The 15,393-nt window shown below is 38.9% G+C and overlaps 1 protein-coding gene across 3 annotated transcripts in view; it reads right to left on the reverse strand.

Annotated features, from left to right (window-relative positions):
* Positions 1-15,393, reverse strand: part of SLC16A7 (solute carrier family 16 member 7) — a 164,326-nt gene that overhangs the window by 81,469 nt on the left and 67,464 nt on the right. The gene's annotated exons all lie outside the window — the stretch shown is intronic.

Raw genomic sequence — 15,393 nt, forward strand, 5'->3', positions numbered from 1 at the left:
AACTCACCTTACTGAGTTAGGTTTAATTTTGTTCAACATCATGAGACTCTCATCATCAGTACTTATTCTGTCTATGTTGATGACATGGTCATTCTAGCATATTTCATATCTAGCCTCAAGTAACAACTGAATCTATTGGCCAATTACTATCTGAAAGAATAGCTCACTGTTAATTATGCCAAAACTAATTCATCATTTCTGGTAGATGTCCCACACCAGATATAAAATGCTAAAAATTCTATCCAATAGATTAGCTTCATTCTAGGTGAAGTATTATGTAGCAAAATCATCCTGACATGCATGTTATACTGTTCAAAATTCTAAATTTTATAAGAGCCTTTTAAGTTAATTTATAATATAAGTGATAGAAATGGAAACTTCCTGCCAACAAAATATCCCAAGTCATAATCAAATTTTTCATACTTTATAGCGCAGAATTCCATGGCTTTGTGAAAGCTTTGATTCAACTAATTGACTAGACCTAAAACTGCATTTGAATTAAAATCCTCATACTATAAAGTACTCTTACAGAACAATATTGGTACAGAGCTGGCATAGCCTTCCATCTAGGTAACCATTCAATAATGCCACTTTTGCAACCCACCCAGTTAGAATACAAAGCAGACCTATCTCATTGCAACAGGCAATACAGAACTGCCAGCCACTTTAGTTTTGATTATTTGCTGTCCAACTTTAGTCAAGTCAGTGAGCAGATCAAGATAATTCTGTAAATTTGCATTTGGATATAACCGCTCTGGTGCAAGCACATGGTGATGAAAAATAAAATCTGAAAAGTGAAAAACCAAATTAAATAATTAACCAAAATAATAATAATAAAAGCAATAACAACAAATATCTCCATTGACCCAAAGCATGATATGGTGAAACAATGAGTCTGCTGGAATCTGGAACAGGAAGCAGGCAAGGAGGCAGAAGTTCACGTTCTGCATAATAGAAGGCACTGAAGTTCCAATTTCTACTTTTTGTAGAGAATGTCTATTTCATCTGTCCCATTGTTGTATCATGAAAGCAGATACTTGTTTACTAGACTTTAAAAGTCCACAGATAGAGAGGAACTTTGCCCCTGGAAGGAACAAACCCCATTCTCACCCATACTAATTTAGTTAGAAGTTGATGCTGAAATGGTTAAGATTTTGGGGATGTTGGAATTAGTTGAACATATTTTTTACATGGTAAGGACCTGCGTTTGGGGTGGGTCAGAAGGAAGACAGTTATGGGTTGAATTGTGTCCCACAAGTAAAATATGTTTAAATCCTAACCCCAATACCTCAGGATGTGACCTTATTTGAAAATAGGTAATATAGTAAGTCAAGGTAAGGTCATACTGCAATAGAGTGGACTCCTCAGCCAATATGACAGGTGTCTTTATAAGAAGATGGCCATATGAAGACAGAGAAATACACGGGGGAATTCCACATGGAGACAGAAGCATAGATTGGAGTGATGCTGCTACAGCGTGGGGCTAACAGAAGGTAGAAAGGAAAGGAAGGATCCTCTCCCTAGAAGTTTCCAAGAAAGCCAGCCTAGCTGACACTGATTTCAAACTTCTAGCCTCTAGAACTAAGAGGTAATACATTTCTGTTGTTTTAAGCCACCTCATTTGTGGTTCTTTGTTATAGCAGCCCCAGGAAGTGCTCTGTAATTTTATAGTTTACAAGGTAGTTTTATATGAATTTACATGGTTCTTATATTAAGCAAGTGAAGAAACACTACTATTATTGTTATAGCCCCCATTTATAGCCTACCTGACAGAGGCTCTTATAAGGGTATGTGATTTACCTAGGATTTGCAAAGCAAGTTAACTGTGAGGTAAGTTTTCCAACATCTACTCCCTTTACAACATTGAAAACATTGATACCCTCTATTTTTCTCATTTTTAGATAGATAGATTGTGTGTGTGTGTGTGTGTGTGTGTGTGTTTAATATCTGTAGGTAACTGCCAAAGGGTCTCAGTGAACTTTTTAGCAATTCATGGAAAACATCGGATAATGGGCTAAATGAGCAGAGACAAACTTTTTGATGGTAACCTGATTTGCATATCCTCAATAAATAAGTGAGAAGTAGGTAAATATCCACTGGACACAGCCAATAGCATCTACATATTAAATATGTACAAGCCAGGTTCTGAGTGCAACTATCTAATAATCAAGACAAATTGAAGAGTCTACTTTAAAAAAGATACGAAATCTATACATACTCAATTTAAAGAAAAAGTCTTAATTGTTAAAATTTCAAACTTAGTTTTTAATAATCATAAGTCAAATATTTGTTTTATACTTAGATTGCTTGCAAATTGCTTCACACTTTAAATGATGATGCTTCATATTTATCCATATATTTTTATTTTACTCATATTTTAATTTTCTAAGTTAGTGAAACTTTAGCCACCTGAACATTTAACTTATATATTATAAATCTGTCAGCATGGCTTATTATGTTAAGGGAAATAAGCAAATCAGAGAAAGACTTACAAAGTAGAACAAGAGGCACAGACATGTGGAACAGACTGACAGAGGTCAGGGGGAAAGGGAAGGGGAGACTGGATGAAAGAAGGTAAAGGGATTAGTCAAAGAACATATATGTATAACCCATAGACACAGACAACAGTGTGATGATGGCCAGAGGGAAGGGGTGACAGGGGTTGGGTGGAGGTGAGCAAAGAGGGGATGGGATGGGAACTTTGTAATAATCTATATAGATAAAGAGTCAGGGTCCGCAACATCCAAAACGACTGAACGGATTACCAAACACCAGAAGTCAGTCCTGCAGTCTGCTGCTGCTGCAGGCATGGTAACCCAGCACTGACTGCCGAGGGGGCTGTGGATCAGGCCTGGAGAGAGGCCCAGAGAGAGAAGCAGGGTCTGATACATTGCCCCTTGTCAGCTGTTGATCAGCCCTTGCCTCTCTTTCTCTCCGGGCCTTGCCAGCAGCCATGGGAGCTGCTAATCAGCCCTGCCTCTCTGATCAGAGATAGACCCGGAAATGCTGACTGGCATAGAAACCTACCAATCAGAATCAAATCTGGGTGAACTGTGAGGAGCCAATGGCTGCCTAGGAGGTGGAGCTTTTGATGCTGACTGGCATAGAAACCAACCAAATATAACCTAATCTGGGTGAACTGTGAAGGCAGAACCTAAGGTGGGGGCTGAGGAGGGATTTTAAGGGCAACAGCTGTTTGGTGTAAGGTGTAAGAAAGCGTTTCAATTTTTTAATGACCGCTTTGGCAGTATAGTGCATGTGGCTGGCTATCAGTCCAGATATAGGGATTATGTATTTTTGTCTGCCAAGAGCATCTCCTCCGGCTGAAAAAGGCTTCCACCCACCCCACCCCCCATTTAAGCAATCCTATCCTATGTAATCTATCTATATTACTAAAAGGGTAATATGCTAATTAGACTGGGTCGTTGACCGGCCATCTTCTGGACGTCCGTCTTCCTTCTGGACAAAGCAATTGTGGTGGGGGCTGAGGCAGAGGAAGTTAGGGGTGATCAGGCCAGCAGGGGAGGGCAGTTGGGGGCGAGATCAGACCGGCAGGGGGTTAGGGGCAATCAGGCCAGCAGGGGAGGGCAGTTGAGGTCAACCAGGCTGGCAGGGGAGGGCATTTGCGGGAGAGATCAGGCCAGCAGGGGGAGGCAGTTGGGGGTGAAATCAGGTCAGCAGGGGAGGGCAGTTAGGGGTGATCAGGCAGGCAGTCAGAGGGGCTAGGGGCAATCAGGCAGGTGAGCAGTTAGGAGCCAGCGGTCCCCAACTGGAGATGGTATAGGCTGGGCTGAGGAAACCACCCCCCGTGCACAAGTTTTGTGCACCAGGCCACTAGTGTCAACAATAAAAGTAAAGTTAAAATAAAAGAACTGGCAGTGCTCTTTTCTCTAACCTTGAGAACATAAATATACATAAGCAAATCCATATACAAACCCAAGGACTAGATTATCTTATATAATAAAAGCTTAATATGCCAAGTGTCAGGTCCACTGGTCAGCCATTCAACCAATCAAAGCATAATATGCTAATGATATGCTAAGGCTGCTCAACTGCTCATATGACATGCACTGACCACCAGGGGGCAGACGTTCCAACCGGTAGATTAGTTTGCTGCTGGGGTCTGGCCGATTGGGACTGAGGATAATGGGCCGGACATGCCCTGGGGCCCTCCTCCTGTGGTCCCTGCCCAGTGGCCAAACTCCTGCTTCTCTCCCCAGCCATAATCATGCACCAGTGGGGTCCCTTGGGCTGGCTTGTGCCCTCTCATAATCCATGACCCCTCGAGGGATGTCTGAGAGCCAGTTTTGGCCTGATTCTGCAGGCTAGGCCGAGGGACCCCACGGTGCACGAATTCGTGCACCGGGCCTCTAGTATAAATTATAATAAATTGATATACAAATTTTATCAATGCCAAGGGTGAATCTGGAAGATATCATTCCACAACTACAACTTAAATACCAGTGCTTATTTAGCTATACCTCCAAGTAGAAATGTATTAAGGAATAAAATATGATTTCCCTTTCAAAACCAGCAGAAACATTGACCAATAAACCAGTAACTCTATTTTTGTCAACTCTTAAATATTTGTTCTTCACCCTAGCTGGTTTGGCTCAATGGATAGAGTGTCGGCCTGTGGACTGAAGGGTCCCAGGTTTGATTCTGGCCAAGGGCACATGCCTGGGTTGCGGGATTGATCCCCAGTAGGGGGCATGCAGGAGGCAGCCAATCAATGATTCACTCTCATCATTGATGTTTCTATCTCTCCCTCTTCCTTCCTCTCCAAAATCAATAAAATCTATTTTAAAAAAATATTTGTTCTTCAATGTGCCTACTAACTCCTCATTTCCATTGTATAATCATCAATCATTGCCTGACATTTCATTTCTGTTCAAGAGAAATATAAATGGAAAATTGCATATGTAGCACCATAATAATGTTTAGCTTTTGATGCTTGCTTGTCTTTATCACTTGAGTCTGAATACAACCAAAATAAGTTTTCTTGCCCTGGAATACTTGCTAAATAAAGATAACAATGTTCAAACCCTTTAGAAAGAATAGAAACTCTCTATATAAGTCCATCTAATTTGTTGCTTCATTGGTTTAAGCAATGTACCTCTTTATGTTGAGAATTCAGTTAAAAATATGATTAATCTGTAAAGGTACAGAGAAGATACTTTTATTGTTAGAAACTAGCCTTAAAAACTGTAAAATTTAGTAAGCAATGTCTTTCAATTATGTCTAAATTATACAGATGGCATCACCTCAATTACAACTATACAATAACTTCATATTTTGCCATCATACAATCACAAATGTTTTGGAAACTTATTGCCTAAGCCCCATAATTAAATCTAATTTATTTTTACAATTTGTTCAGCAAAGTACACATAGACATTTATATAAATCATTATGACTTTGAAGAAGGAAAATAAGATTACTTTTGATATTTACATATCAAGTAAAAGTGAGATTTTAGTGATTAAAGATTCAGTGTTGATTTCAAAATTTCAATGTTCAGCAAACTTTAAAATTTTCCTGACTAATGAAGACTTGGAAGGCTATATAATATACTGTATTATTTTAAGTAATTATGATTAATCATCTGTCAAAGAGGTTTAATGGTGATAATGGTTTCATAAAAACATTTAAAAATTCTAGTTTCCTAATACAAGTATAGGATCCTTCATTAGCATCAATTTCATACAACTCAAGAGCAAAATCTTTTTCTATCAACCAAAATTATAAACAGTTTCCACAGTTCTTTCATTAAGCTCAGAACATAAAATCATTCTCTATTAAATGTATTGGGGGGAAAAAAAACACATGTCTATAATCTACAGAATAGTTTAACATGGCACAATTTGTATAATTACAAGGTACCTGAATAGAGACAGAACATGAGTTTGACACTTTTCTCGATCCTCAGAGGCAACTGATCATTAACTTTTAGCCAGAGGCAACTTTGCACACAAATCTCAAGAGACTCTCTGCTTTGCCCTTCCCTCTGTCTTCTCTCAAATAGGGGAAAGGTAACTCTCTCTTCTTGAAGAACTTGTTTTGACATTCACAGTTAGTTCATACTTTTCACAGTTAAAGTTAACTTGGCTTAAATTATATCCTGGGTCAAAGAAGGTGACCAAGTCTGGCCATTGGAACTGCTAAATTTAATCTTTGGATTCTCTGATGTTAATACAGCCACATTTTCAACTGTATGTAAATCATGCATAAAACACATTGTGAAAGTACTGTATACATAATGTTCCAGGGAATCTTCACCGAGTCTGAGACTAGATAACTCAGTAAAGTTATGAACAATAATAAAGAAGCCAAGGTCATGTGCTGAATCCCTTGAGAGCCAGTTAGTTTCATTTTGTTGCCTACATTACACTCATTACTCCGCCAGTCATTCTGTAAATGCATGCCTTCTGTCACAAAAGTCCTCCCTAACAGTGATGGTGAATCTGATGGGTCAGTGTTGCCTTCTTTATTTTTGAAGAAATTACAATAACCTTTGGAGAAATAAAGAGCTATTGTTTTGTTTGTTTGTTTCTAAATATATTTTTATTGATTCCAGAGAGGAAAGGAGAGGGAGAGAGAGAAACATCAATGATGAGAGAGACTCATTGATTGGCTGCCTCCTGCACACCCCCCACTGAGGATTGAGCCCCCAACCTAGGCATGTGCCCTGACCAGAATCCAACTGTGACCTCCTGGTTCATAGGTTGATGCTCAACCACTGAGCCACACTGGCCAAGTAAGAGCAATTGTTTATTGGGTGTGTCTCATATTCTAGGCAGATACTTTACCAAAATACAACTATGATCATTTTCTAAACCATATAAGATAAGCACATATGTAATTTAAGTATGAAAATAGTGAAGTTCAGAGTTTGGTTACTTATATAAAGTCATATAGCTAATAAACACTGGGTTCTGGATTCCATTTCTAGTTTGTCTGGATCCAAGGTCCATTTTCCTCTCCATTGAACAGCAGTCCAACCTTTCCATGGTCGGCGGGTGTTGGAAATTTGATTTTCCATGTGGAAGATGCCTTTATTTGGACCTATGCACTAAGCAATAGCCTGTTGTAAAATGTGTTTCCCAGCAATTTTAATAGGCTGCATTTCTAAATGTATATAATGGTTATAATAATAAAATAAACAATCTATGGACATTTACTATAACTTAACCAAGTAAAGCAAGTACCTTTACAAAATAAGATCTGGTATTTTTCTGTCTCTTCTATTAAAAACATTAGTTCAAAAAATAAAATAAAAGCATCGGGAAATTTTGTGCAGTTCAAAATTAAACATACACTAAGATTGTAATACACTGAACAAGCTGTACTATGAATAGCACAATTATGTAGTACATCTGACAATCAAAAACAGACATCTTTACTGAGAATGCTTCAAATACCTTTGTCCTAACACAGCAACATACTTAATAGCTAGTAAGTGTTCAATCCATTTATTTAGGGTAAAGTTACCTGAAGTAATAATATAGGGTGATTGATCAATTAAATATAACTTCATTTTGTACTCTACAGAGACCCCTCAAAGGACTTTCTTTTTCAAAAAAAGGTGAAGGATGCCTGGCTGACATGGCTCGGTGGTTGAGCATCAACCTATGAACCAGGGAGTAGCTGTTCGATTCCAGTCAGGACACATGCCTGGGTTGCAGGCTCAATCCTCAGTGGGGGGCATGCAGGAGGCAACCCAACTGATCAATGATTCTCTCCCATAATTGATGTTTCTGTCTCCCTCTCCCGTTTCCTTCCTCTGAAATCAATAAAAAAATATATTTTTTAAAAGGTGAAGGAATAAAATTTCAATAAGGTTGCTTGCTTTATCAACTACTTTTATATAACACAAATATGAAGATTAAGACTCAATTTCATGCAAACAAATGATTATTAACTTTATGAAGTAAACATGTTATTAATAACAAGAATGCTAAATTTAAAAAGGCCTTATATATAATTAAATTTTTGACTTAGTATTATTATAAAAATTTCTAAAGTTAAAAAAGAATTGCAAAGATATATCTGAGTTTGATATGTAACATTATACTATCAAGAAAGTAACGACAACATAAGATATATAAAAATTAGAATTTTATATATATATATATATTGTATTTCTTTTGTATGATTTTGCATAACTTACAATATTAAATCCTTAAAAAATTACTATCTAAGTGATAGAAACAGTGGTCTGTTAACTTTATAGAGCCTGTTAGAAAAGTTTAAAGAGCTATAATTATATATTTGTTTATTTACATGTAGAATTCACTTTTCTTCACATAAGTTATATTTCCTACTAAATTATTAATATCTGAAGTATTTGTTTTTATCAAATCTACCAAAAATTCAAAATTTCCTAATTTAAGGTTAGTGTTTGCTGAAGTAGAAAAAAATAACAAGTATCACTAAGTGACTTTCATATGCTACTTTTTAACACCTATGTAATCACAGTAAAACTTCAACAATTTTACTCATTTTGTTTACAAGACATATCTGAGTTAAACTACAGAAAACCAGGTTACCTGAGTTAAATCACTGAGTTCTGAGGGGTGAGAGATAAATGCAGACTGTGGTATTTGCTACATAAACCTTTGAGAAAGGAAAAGGCAACTGTACCAGGAGCCCTGGGGAGAGAATAGCTGGAGGTGACTAACCTTTGCCAAGGTTACAAACTCTCAAGAGTAATTCCAAAAGTATGCTATGTGAGCTTTTATTTTTTAATTCCAGTTTCCAAAATTCTTCAATAATGTAGGTACAGGACAGAGAGAAAATAAAATCTTGGGGGGAGACCGTGATGAACAGCAAGTGTGCTCTTGGAACAGGTCTTTAATTCCTAGTTTCAAGCAAGACAATACGTTCTTGGCAATGAATTTGTTTGTAGTATTATTCCCAAAGTATACACAGCATTTGCGCATTTCCCTTGTGAGATTTTGATGTTTTTTTGCATTATGACTAAGGAGTGAAAAGTGAGGTTATATGGAAAGCCCAAATTTTTCATCTGAATTAAAAGTGCAAGAAATTCCCCAGGGCAGAAAGCTCAGGCATATATTTTGGGTGAGGAAAGGCAGTAAACTAGTCAGAAGGCACAAAAATTAGATTCCTCACAAATACCATGAGAAACTTCTAATGGATTCCTTTACTCATCTGGATAAAAAGTATCCCCATATTCCTTTGTTGGGAAAAAAGGTACCATAATTTTAACATTCATTTAGCAAAACTGACTGTGATCCTATTACATTCTGAATTCTAGAATTATAATGGAGCTAAAAGTCAGCACCTACAGGAGAAAAATATCCAAATTTATTCCCTGATTTAAGTATCCTTCAGAATTATAACGTAAAAAGAAAATTTTAATTTGATAAGCATAAAAGGAAAAAAAAAGTCTTTAACTTTGTCTTCATGGAATAATTTCTTTAAGACCACAGGGAAATATAATAGGAGCAAGGTGGTCCTAAACACAAGTATACAAATATACTATCATTTCAGTAGATTCCCCTCCCCCCCCCAACCTTTTTGCTGCTGACAGTGGCTCACTACTAATAGAACAGAATTATTAGAAGTGATTTGAGCACATAGAACATTTAAGACCCTTCTTTTCTTTAACTGTTATCCAGTCAATAGAAGATATTACTGTTACCAAGGTAATTAGCTAGTTATTAATATTAAAGTAATAAAATAGGAACAAAGGGAAGGCCAAACATTATAAGCATGGCCATCTGGGCAGCTTCACCAGAAAGCTGCAAATTTATGCTCCGCAGGGAACCACTAGTCCATTCCTTGCAAATCACTAGGGAAAGGAGAGTGGGCACATACAGCATGTGCAGTAAAGTGCAATGTAGGGAAAATACATGCCTGTCAGTCTAACCTGGAAACAAAGACCATTGGCTAAGAGTGTGGAACCCAATGCAAGCCTGCAAAACAGGGGAACACATAATCTCCGGACAAAGGAATTTTCTGTCTCTTGCTCTCTAGCTTTGCTCATGGAAAGAGGCCCACTTTCACCAGCAACAGGTGGGGACACGGAGAGCACCCCACTGATAACATGACCATATTCAGCTAAAACAGGAAGCATGTTCATAAAGAAAGTGCTTTAAAAATGTCCTCTAGTCCAGAACCTGTGATTGCACTTAGCTCCCTGATGTCACCCTCAGCATGCACTGTGGTCTCACGGCTTTCTATTAAATAAATGCACCAACATTTGGCCAGTGACTCAGCTCAAAGTCTCAGAGCTGAGCAACACTGTCTCTCCCTCTCTACCATCAAATCAAAGTTGTCAATTCTAGTAGATTCTACTTCCACATAGGCCGCTAGTTAGTTATTAACAAAAGAGAAGGGAGCAAAACTGATTGAGCCTGCTTAAGTCTAGAAGCCACAGCTTCAGAGACACCCCAGGGACAGCCACATCCTCCACCAAAGGGACATTAATCCCCAAGCAGGCAGGGAAGACCAGCTTTCCCATCTCCCAGGGGGAACTGTAATCCCATTAGCCAGGATTACAAGGGAGGGGGGTTGGAGGGAAGGAATAAAGAGTCAGGGAGAAGTTCTAACATGTGCATGCACAGAAGAATCCAGATGAAGAGGCAAAATGATGAGGCATGCAAAGTAGAAGCCAAAAAAGGAGGCGTCTAGCCTGGGAAAATCTGGGGAGAAGATCAGATAGGATAAGGGCAGGAAACCCTGGAAGATCCTGGAAGCGATTGGATAGATTGAAAGAAAGTTTACTTCTCTCCAAACCTAAGTAACTATAAACAGAGCTTAACAAAGACCAGAGGCTTTTGCACTCTCTCCCTTTAGCAGCTGCAGGGGGCCAAAGTACAGGGCAGATCACACGGGACAGGAACAGACTGTGCTGGACCACTGGAGCTGCAGGTGCTGGGGCTTTGGTCCTGGGCCTCTTTCTGGGCTTGGTGGGGACAAGTGCAAGTCTACAGGCCCAGAGCCTGGACTTCTTCTGCAGCAAGACGGCACTGAGCCACCTGACAGTGGATAAGACAGTGGGTACCTGGGAACAGTCTTTTGTTTTCACTCCAATAGATCTTGCCACTATACCTCAAATCCTCCTACATGTGTAGCCTTGGAATGCATTCCCTGCAATGCTGTGGAAAAACCCTATTTCCTCAGGCAACAAATCTATTTCCTTTTCCTTTTTCCTACAGGCACCACTTAATTTCCATCAGTTTGGTAGCTTTCCAATTGTTATCCCAGCCTCCAATCTCTCTACTTGAATAAAGCCTCAATATCTTTGACTAAATTGTACAGTTAATACAAGCTCAGACCATTACACACTTCTAGTTAAAACAGGTCAATAACTCTTCACCTCCCCTTTCCAACACCCAAACACCACAAACATCTGTGTGTGCATTGTACACACACACACACACACACACACACACACACACCAAGGGATATGTAATAAAATATGATCAAGTGTATAGTTCTATCTATTGTTAGAGGCAATAATACTAACATAGGTGTTTTGGTGTGCTTTGGCTTTTCACTGCCATTAGTGAACTAAAAGCCATTATTTCTCCTGATTTTAAAAACACTACAAAGGCATTAGACATTAAGAAAATTGAGTATATGGAGTTTAAGATAAAACTGCATCCACTGGCCCATTCACATGTCACCAGGTATGAGATCCTTTCACACTTCAAAATAACATTATATCTTCAGTAAAAGGAAATTAAAGCTTTAAATTTTTTGAATGAAATTTTATTTTAAATGAAAGCACAAAACTTTCAAATGCTGATACCATGGGCTATAAATAAGAAAAGTAGAATGGCTATTGTCAGAAAGACTAGGTAGAGATAACAAATGGTGGCGAGGATGTGAGGAAAAGGGAACCCTGGCGGCACAATTGATGGGAATGCATATTGGTGCAGCCACTATGGAACATGGTATGGAGATTCCTCAAAAAATTAAAAATTGAACTACTGTGTGATCCAGCAACCCCACTTCTGGTATACGGATAAAGGTAAAATCACTATCTTAAAGAGATACCTGCACTCCCAAGTTCATCACAGCATTATTCACAATGGGCAATATATAGAAACAACCTAAGTGTCCATAGATGGATAAATGGAAAAAGACATGTACATCTATAACAGAAGATAAAGACATATGTATTATATGTAAGTAATTCAGACATAAAAAAATAGGAATTCTGTCTTTTGATACAGCATGGATAGACCTTAAGGATATTATGCTAAGTGAAATGAATCAGACAGAAAAAGGCAAATACTGTACTTATATAGGGAATCTATAAACAGAGAGTAGAATGGTGGTGACCAAAAGCTGAAGGGTGGGGAAAGAAATGGGATGTGCTAACTTCCAATTATAAGATGAATAATTGCCAGTGATTTGTGTGTGCGTACAGCGTGGTGACTATAGTTAACAGTGAACTGTTTACTTCAAAGTTGCTAGGAGAGTAGAGCTTTGATGTTCTCACCATAACAACAAAATGGCAATTATGTAAGGTGATGAACATGTTAATTGACTTTATCATGGTAAACATTTTACAATATACACTTGTTTCAAGTGATCTCCTTACACAATTAAACTTACACAATGCCCTATGACTTTATCATGGTAAACATTTTACAATATACACTTGTTTCAAGTGATCTCCTTACACCTTAAACTTACACAATGCCGTATGTCAACTATATCTCAACAAAGCTGGGGAAAATAAAGTAATCTAAAATCATATGGCAAAGGCAGTTTATAGGAGTCAGAGCCACACCCTAGGACTTGATAAAAGTCCTATGGTTCCATTTTTTTTTTTTTATTTCTCTCTGCTTTCCTGTGTAAACAGACTTCCTTGGTGTCCTCCTCAGCAGAAGACAGAGCCCATGGACCTTTGTTGCCTTTCTGTGGCCTTTTGACAGGGCCCAGGCTCCAAAAAGGAGTCTTGAACCATGGAGAACAGGCTATTCCTGCTATGGTGTAACATAACTCCTTGCTATCCTTCTTCACCCTACTCTGAAGGATTAAAAAGGAAGCATTTGATCTAGTGTGAGAAAGCCTGTGTGCAAACCTGCACTCTTCTTACCTTGAACAAATTCCCTAACCTCTCTGAGTTTCAGGCGTCTCACCTGCAGACTTCTTATTTCTTAATGGAGACACTTCTGTAAAATAACACTTCAGTCTGTCCCACATCTGATTGCTGACTTCGGAAGAAAAAAACTAAGCAAGCTTAGTACCAACATTTCTTTTTCATATGTGCCCTCCTACAAAGGAGGGTCTATACTACATGATAATTTTGTCAGGGCTGATTCTGCTCATACAAAAGGAAAGCCTAAGTTTTGGAGATAAGTTCAAATTAGAAACTCCATTAGTAGTTGAATCTATTTCCCCCCTATGTTAATGAATCAATTTAACCAATATTTAGTGAGTAGCTAGCATACAAAAATTATTATGTTTTGAATGATAGAGATGCCAGGATAAATAAGACAGGTTCTCTTTTCTCATACAGTCACTCTTCCATGATGGAAGGTAGACTCATGCATAGTTAACAAGCCAGAATTATTAAAGTAAAAAAGAGGTATAAAGTATTATTAGAGTTCTCATATACTGTAATACATTATATAATTTAACTTCACCTCAACATTCACATATTCTATAGGTAAGAAACAAAATCATGACACCTATTCAAGGCATCTGCCATCTATACTAATAAAAGGATAATATGCTAATTAGACCGGGTTGACCCGACATCTTCTGGATGTCCGACTTCTTTCTGGACAAAGCCACGGTGGTGGGGGCCGTGGCAGAGGTGGTTAGGGGTGACCAGGCCAGCAGAGGAGCAAGCAGTTAGGAGCAAGATCAGGCCAGTGTGGGGGAGCAAGCAGTTAGGAGCAAGATCAGGCCAGTGTGGGGGAGCAAGCAGTTAGGGGCGAGATCAGGCCAGCGTTGGGGAGCAAGCAGTTAGGGGCGCGATCAGGCTGGCAGGGGAGAGCAGTTAGAGGGCAATCGGGGCTGCAGGGTAGGACAGTTGGGGGCAATTGGGCAGGCAGGAGAGGGCAATTGGGGGCGATCAGGCCAGCAGGGGAGCAATTAGGCAGCGATCAGGCTGGCAGGGGAGCAGTTAGGAGGTGATCAGGCTGGCAGGCAGAGGCGGCTAGGGGTGATTAGGCAGGCAAGCAGGTGAGCGGTTAGGAGCCAGCTGTCCCAGGTTGCAAGAGGGATGTTCCCCAAGGGGTCCCGGATTGTGAGAGGGTGCAGACCGGGCTGAGGGACTTCCCCACCCCCTGTGCACGAATTTCGTGCACCGGGCCTCTAGTAACATCATAAAGCTGTTCAGCATTTTTAGGATTCCATGATCAGGATAATATCATAGAAAAGCTTCCCTGTATCTGAAATGAATATTCTTATTAACCAGATTTTCCATGGACACATTAGCAAATGTGACTGCTTTACTCATAACAGGAAGTCTCAAGTCATTCTTTCTGGACCATAACATGAATGGAGAAAATGAAATATAATTTTAAAATGTCCTAGGTTTCATACTCTGCCAAAAGTGTACATATCTGACCCATTCAGACTAAGAAAAAGCCTAATCATTTGATAATAAGCATTGACATCTACCCACAAAATCCACAATCTGTAAAATAAATTACAAAGATCTCCACACAGTTAAGTCTGCCCTGAAGAAAGCCCTCTTAATTTTCTGTGATTTTTACTGGTATCCAGGCAAACGACATATTAATTAGTAAAGTATGGGAAGAATTGGGTTATAAAATAGAAGTTGAAGGAACTGAAGGAACTGACTAAAGGGCAACATTAAGATGCCATATGCATTTGAGGAAAAAGTAATTTCATTTAACCAAAAGCAAACAATGTGATTATTTGTGTCTGTTTTTTAACAACATACTCAATAGGTCTATGATTGAAGTTGATACTCAGGATTTATAGTCTGCATTCTCAACTCATAAGGAACAGGCAGGAACAAATCAGTTCCCATAGGAACCATATGATATATTATGAGAAACCTCAACAACCAAACACTTTGATTTTCAAAGAGGCAAATAGCCCCAAGATTGACCTAATATCACCTGGCATCAACCACTGTACTCTCAAATTTGCTGGGCTGTTTTAGTTTCCTATCTATAATAATAAAAGCATAATATGACAATTAGACCATACGACCTTTCGGACAAAGCCAGGGCTGCAAGGGAAGCCCTGGTCCTGCGTGCCTGCCGGCAGCTGGTGGGAAGCCCGGGTCCCAGGTGCCGGAGGGAAGCTGGTGTCGGCAGCCAGGGGAAGGAAGACCTACTCTTGCATGGATTCCATGCATCGGGCCTCTAGTTGCTACTATAAATAACTACCACAAAGTTAGTGGCTTAAAACAACACAAATTTATTATTT

This window comes from Plecotus auritus, assembly GCF_963455305.1.
Source record: "Plecotus auritus genome assembly, chromosome: 3".
NCBI lineage: Eukaryota > Metazoa > Chordata > Mammalia > Chiroptera > Vespertilionidae > Plecotus > Plecotus auritus.